Raw genomic sequence first — 17,187 nt, forward strand, 5'->3', positions numbered from 1 at the left:
TGAGGGGACAGAAGTGGAACAGTAAGCCCGATGGGGACCTGAAGCTGGAGAAATAAAAATGATGCCACAAAACATCATTTGTTTTGTTTTGCTCTAAGAGCATTAGGCAACTCAGACACAGTTCAAGAAAGGATAAACAGTTGAACTTATCCAAGGTCTGCTTTTATCCCCCAGAATGATGAGTTGGAAAACCAAATGAAGCACAGGAATTGAGGATGTTTCCCAAAGGTGTGTATTTTAGACTAAACTACTTAAGAAAGCAAGTAAAAGTATGGAGAAGAAAAGGAGTCAGGAATTTGTAATCTTTTTTTTTATTATTATTATTTTAAATTTTATTTATTTATGATAGTCACACAGAGAGAGAGAGAGAGAGGCAGAGACACAGACAGAGGGAGAAGCAGGCTCCATGCACCGGGAGCCCGACGTGGGATTCGATCCCGCGTCTCCAGGATCGCGCCCTGGGCCAAAGGCAGGCGCCAAACCGCTGCGCCACCCAGGGATCCCAGGAATTTGTAATCTTAAAGAAGTTGAATCATTGTGATGGATTGTAACAAAAACAACAACAACAAAATTGATATGATTGGAGGCTTTCATCTGAGGGTGGGATTTCAGAGCCTGCAGGTTGGTGAAGTAGGAAGGGTAAGAATAAAATTCATCATGTGACACAAAGAGGGAAAACTGATATTGAAAAAGGGTCATGTCACATGATATAAAATGTTGGGATACTGCGTAGATTTTCCATAGTCATACTTAAAACACTGAGGACATTAGATTGATTTAGAAAAAAAAAAAAAAAAAGGAACTGTGGAACAGATACCAGAGTATTCAGTGAATGAGGGAGAATGACTATAAAACTGGTAGATGCGAAATTGTGTAGAGTAAATTGCTGAGTGCTATGGCTCTGGAAGCGGGAAGAGCTCATGTGAGGATGTAGTCTGACAGCCTTGAGTAGCTCTGGTGAGTGAAGCGGATGCTGAAGCTATCACCTTTTCCTCAGCTCTGTGAGCCACTGGGGAATGAATTAAGTTTCCCTTAAGAACTTGATGCAAAAAAAATGTCCTAAGGGAGTCAGGATTCAGTTAAGCTAAGATTCATATATTCTCTATACAAATAGAACTCATTTCTCATGAAAACAAAACAAAACAAAACCTATGCCCAATGCACACAATAGAAAGGATGCTTTTGAGCGTGCTCTGTGCATGTGTGTGGCAAGGAGACACTTCTGAGGAGATGAGGGGCAGGGGGAAAGCTGAGGTGGGAGAAGTATGAAGATCAAACTCAAAAAAGACTGATAACCAAAAGAGCTTATTATTGAGCGGTAATCAAGAATGATAGATATGGAGGCATGTTCTTTATGTTACATCTTAATGACTCTACAAATATTACAAAAGTAGTCAGTGTCCTGGAATTTCACAGAAAAGTAAAAAGGGCTAGACTAGAGTGTATAATACTGGACAATAGAAAATATATGGCATTGTATGCTGCTCCTTCCCGGTGCTGAGTCCATGGCAGGTATGACTGGTTCTGGCACTCTTTCCTACTAATACCAGATTCAGTTCCAAAGGCATTCCCAATACACCTATCAAGGTATAGTCATTTCCAATTGGCCAAAAACAGCACATTAATTAAATCAATTTTTGAAATTTATCTTTTCCCCATTTCTCCTGTTTGAATTTTCTTATGGGAGACCTATCCCCACATTCCAGAAAGAAGAGAATAGCATTTCCTCTTTCCCTTAATTATGCTTCCTCTCAAAAAAGGGTTCTTCTATTCATTACTGTCACCTAATTCTCTCAGAAATACTGGTCTTGTCCAAGATTTGAAGGAGGTTTTTAAAGTCCATCAGGATTTTCCAGGACAGTATATTACAGGAGATTTAGATGATTCTATCTCAAATTTAGATGATTGTGTCTCAAATTAATATTCTTGCTCTGTTTTACAAGAAAAAAAATAAATTTATGTTAATTCTTTATCTCTATTAGGGTGCTCAGGACAAAACAAGTGAAGTCCTTTGCTTTGGTGAAATCATATTAGGAATGTGTTTTTATTTTATTATTTTATACAAAGAATATCTATAAAATTGATCTCATCCATGTGACTGTAATGCTTAACAGTTTGGCCAACAGACTATGTTGCCATGGTTTAGTTCATATTGGCTGTGTAATTTGGGTCATCTTGCGATTTTGTTTAATTTGTTTGTTTTTGCATCTGTGACCTAAAATAATGTGTGTGGGTAAGGTGATGATAGTACCCACCATTAGAATTAATGTGATCATTAAATGAGAGAATAAATACTTGTACAATTTCTGGCTCAGTAATAGTGATAGGGACTCCTGTAAGGACAAAGATGCAAACTGCTTTCATTCAAGAGACAATGAGGCTTATGTTTAGTCCAGAAAAGAAATAAGTTAGAGGACAAGTGATGGAGCATTTATATGGAATGATGGGCTGAATAAAGTCACACAGAGCAGCTGTATGTTGGCTCTCCCTAAGTAAAACTATCAAATACTTAGAGCTGTCTAAAATTGGATGCCATACCTCAGATTTGGTGACTTGTTTGTTGATGGACCATCAAAAGCAGAGTCTCGATGAATAATCATTATAAATGTTTTGAACTGAGTTTACATAACAAGTATGACTAAAGGATATCCAAGATCTTTATATTCTAATGTGTTTTTTATACCATAAATAAGAATTAGTTTAAGATTGTTTAGCTCTAATGAGCCAGCTTAAAAAGAAAAAAAAAGGAGAAAAATAATTTGAGGGGTAATTGGTTATTTAGTCAAGACAGCACAGAATAGGGACACCTGGGTGGCTCGGTGGTTGCGCGTCTGCCTTCAGCTCAGGACATGATCTTGGGGTCCTGGGATCAAGTCCTGTATTGGGCTCCCCACAGGAAGCCTGTTTCTTCCTTTGCTTATGTCTCTCATGAACAACTAAATAAAAATCTTAAAAAAAAAGACAACAGAGGATATAGGAATCAAAATTTAAAGTTTATATTAAATAGTAATTATAGCTCTTTTAAAAAACTTGAACACAATAATTAAAATCATAAAGAGTTCAGAAAAAGGAGTGGATGAGTCCTAAATTTTAAGCCTAAATTTATGACATATATTTGATTGACATAGCTTTGAATCATCATGAAAATCTTATGTGATTGGCCTTTTATGTGACTGGTAGTAAAACTGAACCTCAGAAAATGTATTTGTCTAAGGGTGACAGGAAGCTGAGACACAGACCCAGATCTCTGACAAAGTTTATGTTTCATAACACTATTATGAAAAGACAAATGAAGACACACACATATCTGTATTGTTATATATAATAATTGAGTAGTAGTTTCTAAAGAATATATAAATTATTATCTTCATATGTGATAATTAATAACATATCATTTACAATACATATACAGTGTAATGAAGCATGAGATAAAATCTACTCAGTCTCTTGAAAGTACCCTTCTGTTAAAAGTTAACACGATAAACTATAACTAGTGTTTGTAAAACAGGAAAGACTACTGTTATTGAACCATCCAACCAGTGACTTTGTGGATGGCTAGAATCCTTTCATTATTGAGGCACCTGGGTGGTGCAGCTGGTTGGGCATCTGACCCTTGGTTTTAGCTCGGGTAATGATCTCAGAGTCCTGAGATGGAGCCCCACATCTGGCTGCATGCTTAGCACAGAGTTTACTTGGGTCTTTCTCTCTCTCCCCTTATCTTCCCCCCACCCTGCCTGAGCTCATTCAACATAAGCTCTCTCTCTCAAATAAATAAATAAATCTTTTTTAAAAAAACTCACTATTGCTGATGATTAAAAAAAATGACTTAATTTTTTAAGGAAAAAGTTTGGCTTTTTTTTTAATCTCTAAGAATCGTAGAAATGTTGATAGCTGCATCCAATTTATTGAGAAAATATAACTGAAGACATCACACCATGGAAAGGGAATTGAAAAAAATGTTTTCAAAATAAAACAATTTTCTTTAACCCTAAGCATATTGATACTTTTCATATGAAGAAAATACATAAATGCATAAATTCAATCTGATTTTCTATCACCTCTTTCACTTCCTCCTTGCCAAAACAAACATTTTTTTAAATCTCTCTCAAATAGATTTATAGAATGAAAAAAAAAGTGAGATACAGATTTAATAAAGAAACCTATTAAAATAGGCTTGTGACTGACAACCAAGGTTAGGAGAACAACTTCTATATAGTATTCCATTGTCAACTAGAAGCTGAAAAATAGCAGCTAATTCATCCTTGAAAATCTATATTCTAAGCTAAATTAAAATAGAATACACTTAAAAAACGTAATAGGTTCAGTATTTCTACAGATACCTAATTAATTCTAAGTGATGAATGATATTTGGACGCAAAGTATGAAAAGAGTAAAACCACTACTATCATGTAGTGGCTTTACTCTGAGTGATATTTCCCAGAAACCTCAAATGACATTGCCTTAGAAACAAGACTTGATTATTAGGCATTTAGAAACTCGAAATATAATTTTGGTCAACTAACACTCAACACTTGGGTTCTTTTTTATCTTCTATGATATGTAAATGAATGATTTATCTACAGAGACATGAGGTACACATATTAATATAAGTATGCATATTAATATGAGATATACATACATGCATACATATGCACACAAATATCTTCACTATATACATTATCTATCTTCATATGTATACGTGTATATGTATACATATATGCATGTGTGTATGTATGCATGTATATATATAAAAAATTGTACTGCCAATTTGAGATATATTAAAAATCATGAGAGAAACCAAAAAGATGGTAAAGTTTATAGACTTGGTTTGAGGATTTAATTTGATGATAGTCTTAGTTTGGCAAGATTTTTATCACTATTAGTGGAAAGTCTGCCAATTCACTGAGGAATGAAAATTATTTTATCAAGTACAGTCCAATTCTAAACCTATTTTATTGTTTCATGTACTTGTGACTCTGTAAAGCACAAACTAAGCTTTCATCAAATGTATTAATAAAGGTTAATTTTTTGAGCAGCCGTCATATAACTTGCTTTACTGTGAATTGCCTACTCATCCTCATATTGCATAGAACATACTATTAAATCTTGTTTATTAATTTATCAGCTCAGAATGATCATAGGCAGACAGAGATTTTCCTTAAAGTATACTAAAACAACTAAATAGTTATGGAAGCACAGAAAAAGAACTTCTTACTTTTTTGTTTGTGTAACACTATTCAAGTCTTGTTTCTGAGGTATGGACTACATCTTCTCAATTTCTTCTATTCCTAAACTTCCTCCATCATTCGAAAACCCGCAAGGATTTTCTCCATCACCGCCCTCAGGGTATGGATAATACAGAAAACAAGGACAAATTTTTGGCTTTTTTGAGCACTTAAGTAGATTTCATTAATGTATTATGGAGATAATATTCAATTGAAGCTAAGTCCTTCAGTTTTAAGAGCCAACCACTTAAGTTTTGTTTTGCTTTAACATATTCTAAAAGTTTATATGTACATATAAAGAGCAGTTTGAAGACTCAGAGAATATCATTTATGTCAAAAAACTTATTCTGGAAATGGTAAATATTTTAGGCTTTGTGGGTTATGTGATCTCTGTCGCAACTACTCAACTCTGCCATTGTAGCTCTAAAGCAGACATGGACAGATAAACGAATGCATATGCCTGTGTTCAAGTAAAACTTTATTATTGACCTAAAATTTTGAGATCTATGGATTTGCCTTGTGTCCTGAAATATTCTTTTTATTTTATGACCATTTAAAAACGTAAAAATCATCCTTTTTAAAAGATTTTTATTTATTCATGAGAGACAGAGACACAGAGAGTGGCAAAGACACAGGCAGAGAGAGAAGCAGGCTCCACGCAGGGAGCCCGACGTGGGACTCCATCCCAGGTCTCCAGGATCAGGCCCCTGGCCAAATGCGGCGCTAAACCGCTGAGCCACCTGGGCTGCCTTAAAAATCATCCCTTTTTTAAAGATTTACTCATTTATTTTAGAGAGAGAGAGAGAGAGAGAGCATGAGTAGGAGGGGAAGAGGAAGAGGAAGAGACGATCTAAAGCAGATTTCATGCTGAGTGTGGAGCCCTAGATGGGGTTTGATCGCAAAATCCGGAGCTTATGACCTGAGCTGGAACTAAGTGTCAGACGCTTAACTGATTGCACCAGCCAGGCACCCAAATGTACAAACTATATTCTTGAGGACCATACAAAAACAAGCAGCGGCTACATGTGGCACATGCACTAAGGTTTGCTGATCCTTGGTTTACACTGTAAATCATGAAGAAAAAAAAAGATGTCATAAAAACTGCATCCTCCCCAGACTAATAAGAATTGTGGAGTGTAATAGTCCATTCTACCTCTCTAGGAAAGTTATATTATAATGACATGGAAATTGATTTTGGTCTTTATAAATGTTGGCATGATCAGTAAAGAGAGATGACCAAATAAACTATTTCAAGTTGAAGGTACCGATGCTAGACTAATTACTGCCCACAAAATATGCACTGTCTAGTCCATGAAATCAGTGAATGTTACCTTTTATGGAAAAAAAAAAGACTTAATAGATGAGATTCATCAAGAATTTTGAGATAGGACATTATCCTTAAATACCATCATAATTGTGTTTATACAAGAGATGCAGAGGTAGACTTGACAACAGAAAAGAAGACAAGGGGACCAAAGAGCCAGAGATTGGAGTGATGTGGTCACAAAGCAAAGAATGTTGGTAGGTACCAGAAGTTAGAAGAGGAAAGCAAAGATTCTCTTGCAGAGCTTCTGGATGGAGCCCTATCAGAACTTAGATTTCAGTGTGGTAAAACTGATTTCTGATATCTGGTCTCAAGAATTTTGAGAGAATATATATATTTTTTTTGTTTTAAGCCAGGAAGTATGTGGTATTTTTTACATGATTTACAGGAAACTAATACAGTACTCAATCAATAAGAATCTATATCCTTATTGGAGGAAATAGTAGTCTGTTAATTTTTACATCTTTATTTTCTATCATTAAATATTACAGAATGAAAGGGATATATAGGTGACTTATTACCCAGGGTTGGGATCTATATTAAAAAGTCATGACTCTTTTGTTGTATTATTTTTTATTATAAAATACATCCTTATAGAATGATTTATTATGGAATTGGACAGCTAGTTAGTTAGAAAAAAAATTTGATTCTAAACTTAACTTTGCTTTTCTGTAATTTCCAAAAGCTGGTCCTAATTGTGTTCTTTCAGGCCACCCTAAATAATTCTAACCTTTCTATTAAATCATAATACTTTAACATATTTAAAAAAATCATGTTAATCCCTAGACTCCTCCCTACCCCATCCCAAAGTATCCTACCCTAGTCTATAAATCTTTTCAAAGCAAATTTATTTGGTTTCATTTACTATCTTGTACATAACAGTGATTTGTGTAAACCTTATCATCTGAATTCCAGAAAAATGGTAGGAAACTATCAAATTGGTAATAATGGTTCATTTATTATGAGTTTAACACATACTAGGCAGAGTGATTTGACTGGAAGGACCTTATCAAGAGGAATGCTACAAATCTTCATTTCACAGAATTCACTTTAACCTTTCAAAACAGAGCTATGGTATTCAACTAACTCATGTTGAGCTTATAGTTAATTTAAAATTCCATTTTTAAACAGAAATAAATAAATACTTGTGAAATCAGGGCCCCTTTTTTGTATTTATGAAAATTCTTTCCAAAAATTAAATTATTATTAAATATTAAAGTTTTATTTAAGGTATTACTAAAATTATGCAAATTATTATATTAAGCATAATATAACTTTGTGTTTTATTAATTATTTAATTGCCTAGATTCACAGATTGTATTAACATATAATTCTTGATTCACATCTTCTCATTACTAATTAGTTAGCTATTTTTAATAATGTAGTACATACCTGTGAACTACACTCCATGACCCAAAATCATGTTGGCCATTTTCTTCTTCTCCTTTTAATACAGTCTGCTGCACTTATGGATATTGTCTTTGTATTTCAATAATATTGTATTCGTGTTTCAATTTGTTGTTCTTAAATTTTTGAACTTATATAAAGGACATCATGCTATATTTAGTTGTTTGAGACCTTCACTTAATATGATATTGCTAAGGTTCACCTGTTGCTGATACAACTTATTTAATTTCTCTGCTGGAAATAATATATTGTATAAACATTACTTTATGTTCATCTACAATGGGAGACATTGGGGCTTGTGAACATTGAAAACACCTATGTGATGTTCTAGCTAATCAAATTTCATTTGAAATCATGTGTATCACCTCCAGACAGAGGTAGCAAAATGCTCATTCTCCAATCTCTCTTTTCCCTTCTCACAATGTCCAATTAACTCTGTGTTTCAAACAGACAGTTTGTTAGAGGGCCAGACAGCCTGGATCACATTTCTCTATGGGACATGGAAGGTGAATGAAAAACACATTATATGTAAGATATTTATGTTTTAAAGTTGCTTGTCACTGTATTTTGTAATTTTAAATTCAAAACCTTAGATAGTAATTTACCAGGTATAAAGAAACAACAAAAATTGTTTCTAATAAATATCCTTTCACAGTAACACTAACATGAATTAGGATACAAGGCTTCTTTATATCTGTTATTTATTTATAAATTGATAGTTTAAGATTATCCTCCCTATCCAGTAGTTTAAAGTAAATGAACTTTTTATTTAAGAAATAAAATTGTAAGAGAGCATGAGACAGCAGATGGGGAAATTGAGAATCTGATGCTTTCCACATAAAGTATCAATACTCTTGCCTGGCAAGAGTTTTACCTTCTAAAAATGTGAAGTTGACTGTTTTAAGAAATATGGGCTTTATTCCTAAACTAGGATCCCAAAAATTAGGAAAAAAAGGGACAAGAAGAACATTTTCAGTAATGAAAGATTAAAATGTGCCACAAATAAAAGATTACAGAATGGTATTATGTAAGGTTTTGCCCTCTATAGAAGTTAAGCTGTTTCTTTTGCCTTTCTTTGCCTCTACTAACTTTGCCTCCTTCTAACTGATTAGAATACTATAGATGAGATTTAACTAGTAAGTAAAGGTATATTTTCTGAGTTAAATGTCTGGAAAAAGTAAGAGTCAAACTTTGAGGTGCATCATGGACTAAAAAATAATTTACATGATTGACATAGTTTAAAAGGATACCTTAAAAAAATTTAAAAAAAAGGATACCTTAGCAACTAAATTGGTATATTAGATATTTATCAAGTATTTTGGTTTTAAAAATTGAATACTTATAGATTTATGAATGGTTATGATACTGTTGTTATTGTAAAAATTTACCTTTGTGATCAAACAACCGTAGTTTCACAATAAAGAAATCTTTTATTGTTTTCAAATGTTCTGAGTTGAAATTTTTCGACACTTCAGGATCTGTACTATAAAAATCCTATTGCCATAATACTTGCCTGCAGCTAGATACTTAAGTTATCACACTAAAGATTGATTTAAATTGAGTGTAATTATCTGCCTAGAATCTTTTAAAAATTTTCCCCTTTTTTAACCATTAATTTTCAAAACCATGATTATCCACAATAAGTTTAGTTGGTGATCTTTAATTAGTGTCTATTAAAATAAAACCTATATGCTGGTTAATTTAATGTGATTAAAAGAGAGTCACATGCATAATCACTAACATAGTGAACAATTTTGTGAATTTGAAATGGGGTCTCTTAACTTTTGCAGCTGAAAGATGTGCTTGATTCACCCATATTAAAATGTTGTTAAAATTCTTATATTCACCCATTAGCTTGGCATTTTAAAAAATGTAAATGAGATTCCACTTTTTGCCTACCAAGTTGAAAAAGGTAAAGTTGGAAAAGTTTGAAAATACACAGCATTAGCAAGAGTATAAAAAAGTAAGACACTTTCCCATACGTATTGTGGCAACTGTTAATTGAGACAATTTTTTGAGAGTGATTTAATAAATTTCAAAAATGTAAATAATCAAATCATTGGCCAGTAATTTTGTTTCCAGGAATTAATCCAACTGATTGTCTTCTTTAAATATACAGAAGTTTGTACAAGACTATTCATTTTTTCGGAAGTGGGAATAATTAATGTCCTTAAGGGCATAATGAAATTGGGACAAATGAATATAATAGAGCATTATGTTACTCTTCAGTTATTCAAAAGAAACCCAATAATCTGTGTGTTGCTATATACAATTGCTGCAAAAATAAAATAAATGGTGTATATATTCTGCTTTGAGGAATGTATTTTAGAAAAGTGTTCCCGAGGGCGCCTGGGAGGCTCAGTTGATTAAGCATCTGCATTTGGCTCAGGTCATGATCCCAGGATCCTGAGATCAAACCCCACACTGGGCTCCCTGTTCAGGGGGGAGTCTGCTCCTCTCTCTCATTCTTCCTCTCCCTGCTTGTGCTTTCTCTCTCTCTGGCTCTCTTTCAAATAAAATAAAATAAAATAAATAAAATAAAATAGTAAAATAAAATCTTTAAAAAAAGTGTTTTTGTACCTATACCCACATATTTATGTTTGCATGTGTAGACAGTTTTCAAAATATACAAAAATAATTTTTTTTTTCAAAAATAATTTTTAACAATGGTTGCGAATTGGAATCTGAGTAAGGAGAACTTATCTTTCATTACATTGTTAGGCTTTCTATCTTTCTTTCTTCCATATACATATGTTAATTGTTCATCTTAAAAAATGATGCAAATAAAGCAAAGGTAGAGCATGTTAGCATGTTGGTCTTTTCAACACGCAGCACTAAAACATAACACTGAATATAAAGACTGTCCTGTGTATCCTGCTGGGTGCTACAAAGATCCTCTGTACCCTGTTATACTCATTCCATCTAGTTTTCAATGACTTAGCAGTGACCTCAATTCCAGAATGAATATCTGAGCAAGTCTGGTAAAAAAAAAAAAAAAAAAAAAAAAAGAGTCCTGACTCTCTCTATAGAAAGCTATTTCTATGTATATAATTTCATAAGTAATTCTAGGCAAGGCATCAACTTTTATTCTTCAGCAATTAGATAAATATGTTTACCCTAGAGCTATTCATATCTTTCCAACTCTTTTCAGGTATCTGATCATCTACCATTGATCTATCTCCCCATGGTTTATTTCTTTTTATTTTGCAAAAGAATATGAAAGGTTTTTATACAGACAATATTACGGCCAGGAACCAATGCTGTGAGACTGGAAGCCTGCTCCTTGTTGTAAAATAAGATCATATCATTAAATAGGGCTCTCAGGTATTTGCCAACCTGGGTAATGATGTCTCTCTGGGATACCTGCCCTTTTGGCAGCCTCCCATCCAGGCACGAGTCAGCAATCACAATTAGTGTGAAGTGGAATCAGAGTGCCAAGTCTGCAGAATGCAGAGGAAATGCAGCAAAGTCTGAAATGCAACTCAGTGAGCAGTCACAATCCTCAAGGCAAAAATCGCTCCATTCTTAAATGGGAATAAAGCAATGACGGATTGACTGCCAAATTATATTCTCTGTGCTGGAATGCTGGATCGTCCTGTCAGTCTCTCAACCATTTCTGAGTGCTACCAATGTGATTCTTTCCTCCCAAATAGTCTCATACACCTCTCCCCAGGTACATGTGGCAGAGAGAAGTGATACAGAGTTAAGGACTCCTGTTGAGGACAGCCAGAATGAGCTTTATCCTTTACTGAAGAGGTTGGGAAAAGATTGCATAAATAGATAGCAGAAAATAAAATGGTTACAGCTGTTTGAGTAAATTCATACAACGGATTTATCAGGTGAGAGATAGCTCTATGATCCTAAAGTACACTTGGGAGGTAAGGTGGAGAAATTTCAAATCAATATATGTCTTCCTTTAATTACGCTTTCATGCTGGCCAGTCACCTTGAGGTTATATCTCTCAGGATATAGCATTCTTAAACTCCTAAGTACTTGTTTGTGCTACATATTTTTGACTGTGTCTCTTATGGTTGCATTCCCATAGCAGCTAGCAGATTGCCTTAATATGATAGGTATGCAGTGAAGGTTGGGTGGCAAGTTTAGTCTTATTTGTTGATTGTTATCAATGTTCTCACTTACTTTAAGTTGTAGTTTGAACATATCTGGAGCTATGAAAAGGTATGGTATTTTCTTATTTACATTTAGGTATTAGTTGAGCCACATAATTATCTGGAAACACCTTTTAGGGTGCTGGCACACTGCAAAAATCAGACACAGAATTGTATTGTGTCTACTTTGCTTTTTTTTGTTTTCCTGCAGTGACTTAATATGGATTATATAGAATCACATAGCAGCCACAATTGCATTGACAATTAATAGTAGCTTCCCAGTTAGATTTTTCTCTCCATCCCCTCTAAAAAAAATACATAGAATGCTGCTACTCCAGGTCATATACGGTTTTAAGTTCTGTTTAATGAATCCCCCAATGAATGTAAATATCTTTTGTTTCTTAAAACATAAGTGCCATGACTGAAACCCCTTAAATTTACAGACACCAAAACCATCGATGAAAAAACTCTTGTCAAAATGGGCTTACAGGTGGACATTCTACTTACTCTCTCATGCATTTAATTGAATTTTGTGCAATTTCATGTGCATTATAATAGACTTCTTTTACACCATCAGGAAACAAGTTTTAAAACATGTGCTGTGCATTAAACATCACATAAATATTCAGCAAGGGAAAGAAAAACAGTTCTGAAGAAGTATAGTGATTTTACAGTCTCTGGTTTCTAATAAATTTTTACAGCAATCCTAAACTGCATTAGCAAGTCCCAGTTTATTGTCAGACTTCTGCACAACATCCCTCAATGACATGTCAAATCTTTACCACAGCAGTGGAACTCCTAAAGCTGTCCTCATTGGCAAGAATCTTGTCAGATTAAATTGCCAGCTCTTGTCAAGTAAAGATATATGATCTGATCGTATTCTCCTGATGATGACGAGTTGTCCTTTCACTGTGGCTGGATTGTAAATTCCCAGGACATCCCAATGACCACAGATTTTGAGAATAAAAAGAATTTATTGACCTTTCAAAGTGACAGTTCTCCCTTAAATAAAATGTCCAATCATTTAACAAGGATTCATATTTTTGTTGTTATTGTATACCATTTAGCAACACATTTATTTGATAACTTAGGATATTACATATGCTTTACTTCCTGCCTATGCACTTTTTGTCATTTCCCAAATTAAATGTCATGAATATATATCTGTCAAGAAATTATTTTTTGTTTCAGGTGTTCAGGATTTTATACATGTACAGCAGAACTTCTGGATTCTCTTTGGTATTTTGGATTTTTTGTTTAAAACATAAAAAGCACCCCAAAAACATTGTCAGCAGGCTGCAGTGACAATCCATGGACAAGAATGGCATTCATGGTGCCAAATTTTAAACACCCCAAGTAAAATCAATTGTTTCTTTGTGTGAGGTATGTCACTGTCAACTGCAGAAAATTTTACATGTTATGAGGTAGGATGAGATATCCTATGACTTTCTACTTAAATTTAGGGCATCACATGTTTTTTTTAAACAAATGAATTGAATATTTATCACAATTACAAAGAATGGCTTGGCTTTTAGAAGAATACAGGATTCCAGCTGTGGGATTTTACCTACTTCGGCATATGTCACAAGTGCAGTTAGATTTCAGAAATTGAAACTCTTTCTGTGAGATAGCAGCCATCATTAACCTCAATATTTACAAGAAATCTAGATTTATCCTTTAAATGGTAATTTCAATAGTCAGGAAAACATTGCTTTATAAAGACAGTATGAAGTCATGTGAAAAGACACATACTTTCTCTGTTAAAATTGTTCCCACCTCAAATATTTCATTAAACAATGCATTCTGCTTAAATCATGACAAACATAATCTGACCCTTTAATTAAATTTCAACATTAGGCTGACTACTAGTGATATTTTCTTCTGAATCATCCTAGGAGTATTTTATATCATAATGCCTCATATTATCAAATAACAAAAGTTTTCATTTTAAGCATGCATTTTAAATACAGTTTTATATAAACTTCTTCCACACACAAAAAGATTTCATATGCATAACAAATGAGTCCAAAAGAAGATTTAAAACAACTTGTTGAAATTTAGATTTATCCATAAATTGGGCTTAGTGTCATTCTATCCTATAACAGTGTTTGGTCCTTATTCAAATATCCATCAATTGCCCACAAAAATGTCATTCCAATATTTAAATCACTACAAGCTTGCCTTATTTATGGAAATTGACTATATACTGGATTAAATTACATTAATTCCTCATTTTGGACTAGAATTCTATATTTTTAAAAATCTGATTTGGTCTTGGTTGAGTTGATCAAACCACAAAAATAAAATAGCATATATTTCTACCTCATAGCTACATAAATATAAAACTGACCTTTTAAAAACAATGCCTGTTAAACATGTTAAAAATAATTATTTTTAAGTGGGCAAAGATAAGCAATTTCTTTCCCAGACTCCTATAAATCCAGATCACAAAACTAATAAAATTTTATTACAGACATGAGATTTAGGTGACTCATTTTCTGTTTAAATATTTTTAAAGATACTTAAGTATCACATTAAAGATATGTTAAATGTTGTATAATAATATTATAATTCATAATATAACTTGAAATAGTTAAAACTCAATGTTAATTTAATATAAATCATCATTAATTTGTAATAAATATCAAAGTAGTATCAAATAGTCTATTTAATACCTTCTTTCAGTATAATGTTAATATAATTCTGACTAAACTGAAGAGGTAAATTTCCTCTGTTATATTTCATCTATTAAGATGTGAAGTATTATATTTCTACTCTTAAAACTTTAATAATAAAAAATACTGAAGGTAATATGCTAACTGAAATATCAGAAAAAGACAAACACTGTAAGATATCAATTATACTTGAGATTTAAAAAAAAAAAGTAAAATCCTGAACTCATAGATCCATCAGATTGTTGGTTATCAGAGGAGGGTGTTGGAATATTGGCAAAATGGGTGAAGGGGGTCAAAGGATACAAGCTTTCAGTTATAAGATGAATAAGTCCTGGAGATGTAGTATACAGCATAGTGACCATAGGGAACAACACTGGATTGCGTATCTGAATGTTGCTAATAGAGTAGATCTTAAAATTCTCAACCCAAGAAAAAAATTATAATAATGTGTGGTGATGGATGTTAATTAGACTTGTGATCATTTTACAATATACACATATATCCAATCACCTAAACTAATACAATGCACATCTAAAACATATAATGTTATATATCAATTATATGTCAATTAAGAAGTAATTTTTGAAGTTCCATTACTATTAAATACACACATGCACACATGTATATATATATATACATGTATATATTCTATATATATATTAAAAAACTGCGTATATTTTTGTGCTTATAACATAAAATCAAATAAACAGACCTTAAAAATAACCAGAATCTCCTTAATAAAAAGTGTCCACTTAATAATTTAACTTCTAAAAAGGTGAAATATATACATACCTGTAATAGCAACCCCAAGTTAAGAACAGAATTTAGAGATGTTTTCCCTCCAATCTATTTTACCTACACAAATGATAGCTATTTAGCTGAAATAAAACTTATGTTTATTTTCTCCACTGATACCATGTTGTTTCTCATTTGTATTTTTAAAAAATCTGCTTCAATTGAGCATGAGAACAAGATTTAGATAAATTCTTAGTTTCTTTATGGATCTGACATTCTATTTAAATATGTGTGTTAAAGATTAAGGAATTTGTTACTCTTTACATTGCTAAAAAGAGACTTTTTTCAGAAAGTCTAAACTACCTACATTAATCTCATCCAAAAACAGAGGAAAGTGATATATCAGAAAACCAAAGCAACAACAGATTAATGTTGCTGTATTAAAATCCTATTTACATAAAATTAACATAAATATGAGTTAGTATGCCATATGCTACAGCATCTGCTCTTCACTGTATTAATAACAAGACTGTCCCCTATAGGGATCTTAAAATTAATACATATTTAAGTTGTATTTATATACATATTTGAAATTTTGACAATATGATATATATGAAATGCTGCCTATTGCAAATAGGAGAGTTTATACTGAAATTATATTGTCATCAGCCGTATTGTGACCATAGCTTATGATAGGTGACTTTTGAGATACTCATTTTTTCTTGAACAATTTTTAAATTAATTTTAAGGTAAGTAAAAGCTTTATCCCACATAATTACTCCTACTACCCCTAACTTCCCGTTATAAATTATTAGCATAGTATGTTTGTCTGTGTATGTGTGTATATGCATATATGCATATGTATATATGTGTTTACATGTGTGTATACTGCATATGTGTATTTGTATAGATAGATATAGATATGATTCCGGTGCTACAGCCACTTATTTTCTTCCTGAAGTTCGCAAATGAGTAATCAGACTTCAGAATCTTTTCAGAATCTTTTTGTTATAGTCACTAACATCTGGGATCTATGGTCCTTCTCCCCTAAAAAATGGCACACATAGTCATGATGCAATCCTTCAAATATTTTTGGGGAAACTACAAACACTTTGAAGTTCATCCTTGGAAGCCGGATGAAGAATGATTGAAATAAAAATCAGATGCTCAATGCCTCATCCTTTAAGAGGTCCACAAGCATTTGTCCTCAATTTTTTATTCTCTGTAAATATTGAGTAGCAATTCAGTAGCACAATGTATAAAATTTGCATATTAGTATTTCGATGTTTACTATGTTCTTATATATTTTTATTACAATCCTAAAATTTTGTTTTGTCTCTTTCATTTAACTAGTTATGATCTTTGTACTTAATCTTGTGTATCATACAACACATTTTTGAATTGAGTTTTCAAGTTGTTTTACAAACTGTTGTTATTCAAAGTGTTATGCAGAGATCAGCATGTCAACAATGTTTGACTGGAATCTCAGGCTCCCACCCAGACCGATGGAATCTGTATTTGCATTTTAGCAAGATGCCCCAGAGGATATGAGTTCATATTAAGTGTTAAGAAGCACTGGATTAAGAGATGCTTCAGAATGAAAAAATTATAATTTTTCAGTAAATATATTTTGGGGTATTTAGTTTTTGTTGTGTTTTGTTGTTTTAAGATTTATTTATTTATTTATTTATTTATTTATTTATTTATTTATT

General features: G+C 32.7%; 1 protein-coding gene across 11 annotated transcripts in view; it reads right to left on the reverse strand.

Annotated features, from left to right (window-relative positions):
• LOC144312683 (uncharacterized) overlaps positions 1-17,187 on the reverse strand; it is a 2,041,845-nt gene that overhangs the window by 1,727,321 nt on the left and 297,337 nt on the right. For 4 of the 11 annotated variants that reach the window (XR_013378225.1, XR_013378223.1, XR_013378227.1 and 1 more), the window contains exons 1-2: positions 6,632-6,725; positions 5,216-5,340 (exon numbers count right to left, since the gene is read on the reverse strand). The exons of the other annotated variants lie outside the window; for them this stretch is intronic. The gene's annotated coding sequence lies outside the window, so the exon portion shown is untranslated. Of the gene's footprint in view, positions 1-5,215; positions 5,341-6,631; positions 6,726-17,187 lie in introns of those variants that run through there. 11 annotated transcript variants of the gene reach the window in all.

Source organism: Canis aureus, chromosome 4 (genome assembly GCF_053574225.1).
Source record: "Canis aureus isolate CA01 chromosome 4, VMU_Caureus_v.1.0, whole genome shotgun sequence".
NCBI lineage: Eukaryota > Metazoa > Chordata > Mammalia > Carnivora > Canidae > Canis > Canis aureus.